This window comes from Microcebus murinus, chromosome X, assembly GCF_040939455.1.
Source record: "Microcebus murinus isolate Inina chromosome X, M.murinus_Inina_mat1.0, whole genome shotgun sequence".
Classification (NCBI taxonomy): domain Eukaryota; kingdom Metazoa; phylum Chordata; class Mammalia; order Primates; family Cheirogaleidae; genus Microcebus; species Microcebus murinus.
This window is the reverse complement of record NC_134136.1, coordinates 75,592,984-75,600,963: the sequence shown is the minus strand read 5'-3', so window position 1 is coordinate 75,600,963 and position 7,980 is coordinate 75,592,984.

Here is a 7,980-nt window from a genome sequence, read left to right as displayed (position 1 = left end):
TGTTGGGACCTCAGGGACTTAAAAGAAGCCCAGGTTAAAAATGCTTGATGTGCCACATATAACACAATGCAAACGCCCCTTTGCTGCCTTCCATCTCCTTCTGCAGCTTCCCGTAGTGAACTCTGCTCCTGGTCCTACCTGCAGTGGGGTTCACTCACAATGAACACGGTTCCCATGTCATGTCCACCCTGACGTGTGTGCATGACCTCTCAGAGCCAGGGCAGGATGGCTGTTGGTTGAACTCAATGGAGCTGAACTTTGCCTTTCAGTGGGACTTGCAATAATGTCACCCAAAGCTGCTGTGCCTGTGCAGGTAAATATTAAGGTGAGGGCAACAACCAAAAAGAGAAAAATGAAACATTCCCTCCAGTTACTGCTTCTAAGTGAGCAAATCTCTTCCTCTGAGACCCCTTCCCACTAGGCAAGTCTAACAGCCTATTTGTTCTCTGTGAGAACATGTGGCACATATTACCACCCCCCTTGGAGTAAAACTCTCTGTGCCTGACTTCAGTTGTGACCACCCCCAGACTCTGAATTCCCTAAGGGCAACTCCCTGCTTCCTTACCTGAGTCACCTTTGCTGTGCAGAAAGGCCAGATTTCGCCAATAAAAAAAATACAGGACAACCAGTTAAATTTGAATGAGACAAACAACCAATAATTGTGTAGTATAAGTATGATCCATGTAATATTTGGGACATTTTTACATTAAGCAATTATTGATTGTTCATCTGAAGTTCCTATTTAACTGGATGTCCTGCATTTTATCCGGCAACCCTATTCCTGCAACCCCAAGGTGGTTGGCATATGCCGCCAATACTGGTTGATGGAGAATATAGCATAATACCCTGTTTTGCAAAAGTATTTGGGAATGAATACTACAGGCTGCAACAGTAACATTTGTGTCATTTTTGGAGGACGTTTTCACCATAGATAAAGCCTTTGCCTCTTGGGTTGCAAATGAGAGCCGGTCAGTTAGAAAACAACCCCAGGGGATCTGAGACCTGAGATTTATCTGCCCAGTATTTTATTCTCGTTAATTCATAACAGTGTCATTGAAATCCTGGACTAGAATTTGAGAACAGTCAGTGTGTGTGACAGTCATTACTCCTTGGAGACGCCCCCCACCCCACTCAGGCTGGGCGCCCTTCGCATGTTCTTGGTGCCACAGCGGCCTCCAGTGGTTCCTAGAGGAATCACACGCTGTCGCCACCCGCAGGTTTGAGTCGGTCCCTAAAGCCAAGGCGGGAGAGGAAGGCGCCCCTGGGCTGCCCAGAGGCCTTGGCTGTGTGTCAGGATCCAAGCCAAAAGGCCCAAATCCAAGTGCGGACTGTAGAAACAAAGCTCTTCCCTGTTGCTGTGAAGCTCAGACCAGACAAGGTTATATTTCATCTTCCACACCAACGTGCAGTGTATCTGCTGACCCAATTTTACAGATGTTCTCTTCAAAACGGACTCTATTTTTCTCTATCAAGCTGTGGTGATAGAAATGTAAAAAAAAAAAAAAATAGGCCCCTTTAAATAGAATGAGAGCCTGTTTGGCTTAGAATTGATTCTTATTCAGTTGGGAGATGTGGGAAAGGTAAAACCAGTGGAATTAGGACTCCCCCACCCCTACCCAGCGCCTCTTACTGCCAACCTAACAACGGTCTCGCTTCAGTTTCTAGAAGGGGCGGCACCACAGATCCATTATTGAAAACATGCGACTCACATAACCTTGTTCATTTTTATATATGTAGCTCAGGGCAAGAGGTGCTCTGCCACAGCTTCCCTTTGATTTGAAAGCAACACAAAGAATAAAGGGAAATGAAAACTATGGCCATAGCAAGGCTGGTGCTTGATCCTTAAACACATGTACATGCCCTCCAATTACTACAAAGGCAATTTTTCAAACAGGCAGTCGCCAGCCCTCCTCTTTTCACAAGGCGATTTTCTGGAAGCTTTGTAGCTTTGAGGTGCACATCATTTCAGCTGAAATTTATCCCCTGGGTCGGGAGACCCAAGGAGAAGAACACTGCCTGTGCAGCAGCTTCTGCAGCCTCCCCCAAAGAGGACTGAACTTGGAGGTGGGCTTAAAATAGATGTGGTGGACTTGGGTCTGAGGCGGGCTTCCACGTGGCTAGGTGTGACTCCTTGGCCCAGTCGCTTGCCTCCTCCGGGCTTCAGCTCCCTCTTCACAGAAAAAGAGGCTGACTGGGTGTCCTCTCAGTCTCTGATTCTAACTTTGGTGCCTTTGGTCTTCCTCGAACTCTTTAAAGACAATTCTTTCATTCATTCATTTAGCAAGCATATAAATGCCTAAAATGGGCCAGGTGCTGGGTTAGAGGCTTAATATAGAAAAATAAATAAGAAATGCCCTATTCCTTAGACATAGATCGTTGCAAAGCAACATAAGAACTCGGGTGCTGTGTGCCCTGCAGATGGGAGTGTGAATCTGTGCTTCCTTTTTGGAAGCAATTTACTAACTTCCAGATTTTTAAATGCATACACTGTCATAGTCAGGAGCCCTAGTTGCTTGACTGACTAGTTAATTTAAGTAGAAAAGGGTTTTGAGGTTTTTATTTTGTGTTTTTTTTGTTTTTGAAAGGCTATCGTTGAACAACTCACAGAATGCCAGGGAAGGCCATAGTCTCAGACCTCGAAAACAGGTAAGGACAAAGGTGACCAGGCAGCTGCCAAGACCACAGATGAAGTCACATAACAAAAAGTCTGACAACAATACTGCTGTTGCCACTGCTGGATACTGTTGGCCCCCATCCCTTCCTTTGGGGGAATATGAAGTCACCAAGGTTCCTGATTTAACAACTTAGGGAGGAGGGTGTCTGTGGGATTGGGTCAAAGTCATGCCTGCTGTCTAGTCACAAAGGAGTTACAGGGAAAGTGAACATCTGGCATTTCGTGCCTCTACAGTGGCAAGTGGTCTCTGCCACCCACCCAAAATAATAGAGTGGGGGATTTCCCAAGTAGAGGAAGACATTTATGGTGCTGGTGGCCAACATCATGATGAATGTCCCCTACACATGATTTTGATCCGAGAATTCCATTTCTACAATTTTATCCTTTAGAGATGCATTAATACTTATACAAGTGTGCAAAGATGGATGCACATTGATGTTCTTTGCTTTGTAGTTTATAATATAAACAACACTGAAAACAACCTAAAGAGTCAGCAATAGGAGCTTATGGAACTTATAGAAAAAATGCAGCCATTATAAAGAATGTACTCATTCATTTCACAAACATTTGTTGTGGGTGTCACTATGTGCTGGGGGCTGGGAAACAATGGTACAAAACCAGACATTCTGTGCCCCCAGTGGAGCTTACCAGTGAAATACATAGAAATAAAGTAATTATACAAATGAATGTAAAAGTATTAATACAACTGAGCTGAGGACTAAGAAATGGTATGTGTATGATGCAAGCTGCAAAATGGCCTAGTCAAAGGCAACAGGGAAGGAAGCCCTTGGGAAGGGAGGGTTAAGCTAGCCCTGAAGACAGAGCAGGGATTAGGACAATGAGGTGTAGCAGGTCAGTAGGGACCAAACCATGAAGGGTCTACACAAAGGCCAAGTTCAAGAGTTTTCCGCTTGTCTTCATAGTAATGGGAAACCATTGAAATATTTTGGAGGGGGTAGAGAAGTGCAAGTGGTGGGCGGTGCCAGTATGCCCTGGTTTGTAGTGCAACAAAAGTGGGAGGCCAGTTGGGAAGTAGTTGCACATCCAAGGGATAGAAGATGGTGATGCAGAATGGTACTAGGTGGGGATGGAGACCTGGATGGAGATACTGTACTCAAAGAGGGAAAACTCACATGGAAAAATTCTGATGGTGAATGTCTATGCCCCATAGAGTTTCTGGGCTATTGCAAGCAAATAGAATTGTAAAGCTCAAGGCTGGGAAAAGCAGAAGCCTTGGTCTTAACCTTTGTAGGAATATTCACATTTATTAGATGTCACGCGAGAGGAAGGAAACTCAGAGGTTTCTAATTTTGTCCTCTAGGAAACGGCCTCACATGCTTACATGAAAATGCTTCCAATTTGTATGTCATAGCAATTTGGAGGTGGGGAAGCCCTTAGAAATCAAGTAGCATGAAAGGCATGCTGTGAAATAGGATGTAGAAAAACAAATAGAATGTAGAGTATGATTCAATCTTTAAAATATACACAGGAAGGGCTATGCCAAGTAAATGGTGGTTATTTTCTTTGCTTTTGTATATTTTTTCTAATTTTTCTGTGATGAATATGTAATACTTTCTCAATGAAGGAGAAATAAAGTATATTTCTAAGAGAAATCATCTAGTATAACTCCTATAAGAGAGAAAGTGAGACGAGAGAGTCTCTCTGGACAGAAAGAAAGAGAAATCCAATCAACCACTACTATAGAAAAATTTTTATTTTAAAATCTTCATCTTTCTTTGAAAGCTCCTTGCCCTCTTTAAAAGCATTTGCAAGACTATACACAAAGGGCCGCTTACCTGGCTAAAACAGTCAGCACATTATTTTAATAATTGAGTGTGTATTCCCCAATCATAAAAGTCTCAGAGATGGAGGAGGGGTTTAGTAGTTAATCCTTTTCTGGCAAATTATTGCTTATGTCAGGGTTTCTTGGCCTTGGCACTATTGCCATTTGGGGCCAGATAGTTCTTTGTTGTGGGGCTGTCCTGTGCATGCTTCGTACTGGCCTGTACTCACCAGATGCCTGTAGCAGCCTCTCCCCAGTTGTGACAACCAAAACTGACTCCAGACATTGACAAATGTTCCCTGGGAGTAGAATCACTCCCAGTTAAGAACTACCAGCCTAGGTGATGCTTACATACCTCCGGTGACAGAGAGCTCACTACACCTAGGAGCAGACTCTTCCAACCATTAGCTGCTACGTTAGAAAGTCAAGCATTGAGCAGCCATTCATCTCCCTGTGCGTCTGGTGCTGGGTCTTCCCTTGGGGTCACAGAGAGCATGTGTAATCTCTCTTGCCTATGACAGTATTCAGAGATTTCAAGATAGTGCCATGTTCTGCCCCCCTCTACTTACCCCCAAGTCTCTTCTCTCCCAAGTAGAACACACCTCCTTCAACTGTTCCTAACATGACATGTTGGGTCCCATCCATCTTAGGGTTGTCCTCTGAACACATTCCTATTTGTCCACATTTCCATGACAGCTCCATGTTCTCCATTTAAGACAATTGTCCAGGTGTCGGCTGACCATGGAGTGTAGGTAGAGTAGCTCACCACCACCCTCCTCCCAGATACCCATTTATGTAGCCCAAGATCCCTTTCACTTCCTGGCAGCTACATCACACTATGTTCCCATACTAAGTTGCCGACCACAATGCGGAAAGGTTGCATATGTGACACTGCTCCCTTGGGTCAACTCTCCCTAGCACCTTGGTTCTGGGGTATGCCTGTTAAGTCTACATTTATCCTTTTCAAACTTTGCCAGTTTACAAGGAACTGGTTGCACGCTTGCCTCTGAGGACAATAGCGTGGCAGGAGATGGGATGGAAGGGAAAATGACTCTTCATTATATACATGTTTGTGTCTTTTAAACTTTGCACCACACGCATATACATTACCTAGTCACAATAAACAAGCTAGCAAATAAATACATTGAACTTACTCTTTACCTGCTGAGAATTCTTCCAGTGTGTCCTTATCCATCTGGAAATGTGTCTTCCAACATATGTCCTTCCTGACTTGCCTCTACTAACGTAAGAAACACTGCCTTCCAAATCTTCAGCTAAAGTCATTAATAAGGACGGGTGGAAAAAGATGAGCCAAGGCTCGTCAAGGCACTCAGTGGCCACATTTCCAGTTGGGGCCTCAGGAACCCACCAATTTCCTTGCTTTACCTGGTTGCTATTGAGTATCTGGTTTCCCTAAACAGAAGCGTACCTAATTGGTAAGCCACTTCCTTCTTTTTTCTGGGGAGTCTCTGTATTGTAACTGCAGGACAAAGTGAGAGACCTAAAAGGTCTGCCTAAAAGGATGCTTCTACATTCAAGTGCAACTTACCATCTACCCTCAAGAGTTCAGCTCCTTTGTAAAACCCATGCCACAACTGCCCTGGCCTCACATGCAGAGGAACAGGTTGGATACTTTAAAGGGGAAAACTTATACCTTGGTATCAGGGTCTGTTAAATGGCTTCATTACTTTAAGGCAGCATCAAGTGGTCCTGAAACAGTAGCAATGATAACGGCAAATTTAATCTGATTTATTCATACAATAATTCCTGCTGCACTTAACACAAATACAAGGGTATATTTTTCAATAGTGTAGAAGAGATGAATTCATAAAAACTGTTAATAATAAGTATTGAATATAAATCACCTGCAAAAGTTTCTTTCAGAAACACACCCAATTAGGGCAAAGGTTCAAGTGTTTTATAAATGCCAGCTTCAGTCCTGCTCCAAATGTTCTTAACCCACATAGATCATGGTCCCTGACTTTTACAAAGGAAAAACACAAAAGCAGTTACCCCGGGCCTTTGCTCCTCTCTTTGTCCACATCCTAACTGTTGTTTCCTAACACGTGCCGAATACACTACTAGACCTCTGGCCTCTCTTCCTCGTTGGCAGTGGGGCCCTGCCACATGGCCCTGTGCCGGTCACCTGAAGGTAGCCACCTTGTCTGAAGCCAACCTAAGTCATGTCTATTTTCTGTCACCTAGACTCTTCGCCCATCAGAGAAATAGGAACATCACCTAGAATCCAGGATCAAACGAAGGCATCCTTTAGTGGTTAGGACCATGGATGACAGTGATCGCAGCCAGGATATGTAATTAACAGCCAGGAAACTTTTATTTATTTATTTATTTATTTTGAGACAGAGTCTCGCTCTGTTGCCCAGGCTAGAGTGCCGTGACTTCAGCCTAGCTCACAGCAACCTCAAACTCCTGGGCTCAAGCAATCCTACTGCCTTAGCCTCCCAAGTAGCTGGGACTACAGGTATGTGCCACCATGCTCAGATAATTTTTTCTATATATTTTTAATTGGCCAAATAATTTATTTCTATTTTTAGTAGAGACAGGGTCTCACTCTTGCTCAGGCTGGTTTCGAACTCCTGACCTTGAGCTATCCTCCCGCCTCGGCCTCCCAGAGTGCTAGGATTACAGGCATGAGCCACCGTGCCCGGCCTAGACAGGAAACTCTTATCCCAAAGAAAACTCTTGAGGGTGGGCTCCCCACATCAGACTGCCTGTGTTTTATCAGACACCGGAGAGGAGAGTGGCATCTGCCCCATTATGTGAGTACATGGACAGGGACACCAGCAGGAGCTTTCAGTAGCATGTGGAAAGGCAAGACCCAAGAGCAGTGAGGCCCTTGCCCATGTCAACACAATGGGTGATATGAGGGCACCAATTAATGACAGCCCTCTGTACTTGGGAGAACCAAGAGGACACCAAGTGCAGTGGGGCATGAGGCACTAGGTTAACACCAGGTTCAACCACGACAGGCTATCCCTAAGGTCCAAAGGTACAAAGGGCAGAGGCCAAAGGAGAACTTGGATTCTAGTCTAATCCCAGATCCCAGGCCAAAATTCAAGAGACTCCTCTGAAGAGCTATAACCTGCAGGATGGATTTGGGAAAGGGATAAGGGGCTGAGCCTGTCTGGGAATTTTTACCCCAAGCCCTTCACAGAGTGAGGTATTAATGGCTTGGGAATCTGACAGGCAGTGGTAAGGTTGGGCAGTGAGGGGGAAGAGTCAGCCCCTGGCCATTGTTCAAAGAAATCTTTCCCTCTGTAGCCACAGTAAGGCTGCTCCAGAGTCAACTTGCTCACCTCACAGCAAGGTATGTGATAAAACTACACAATACATTACCACCAATTAAAATCTGTAATAATCACACATAATCTTTAATAATGCTTAAAGATTATCATAGACTGGGTATATATCTGAAACAATGAAGAGCAGGGACTTGGACAGAAATCTGTATACCCATGTCAACAGCAGCATTATCACAATAGCAAAAAGGTGGAAACAACCT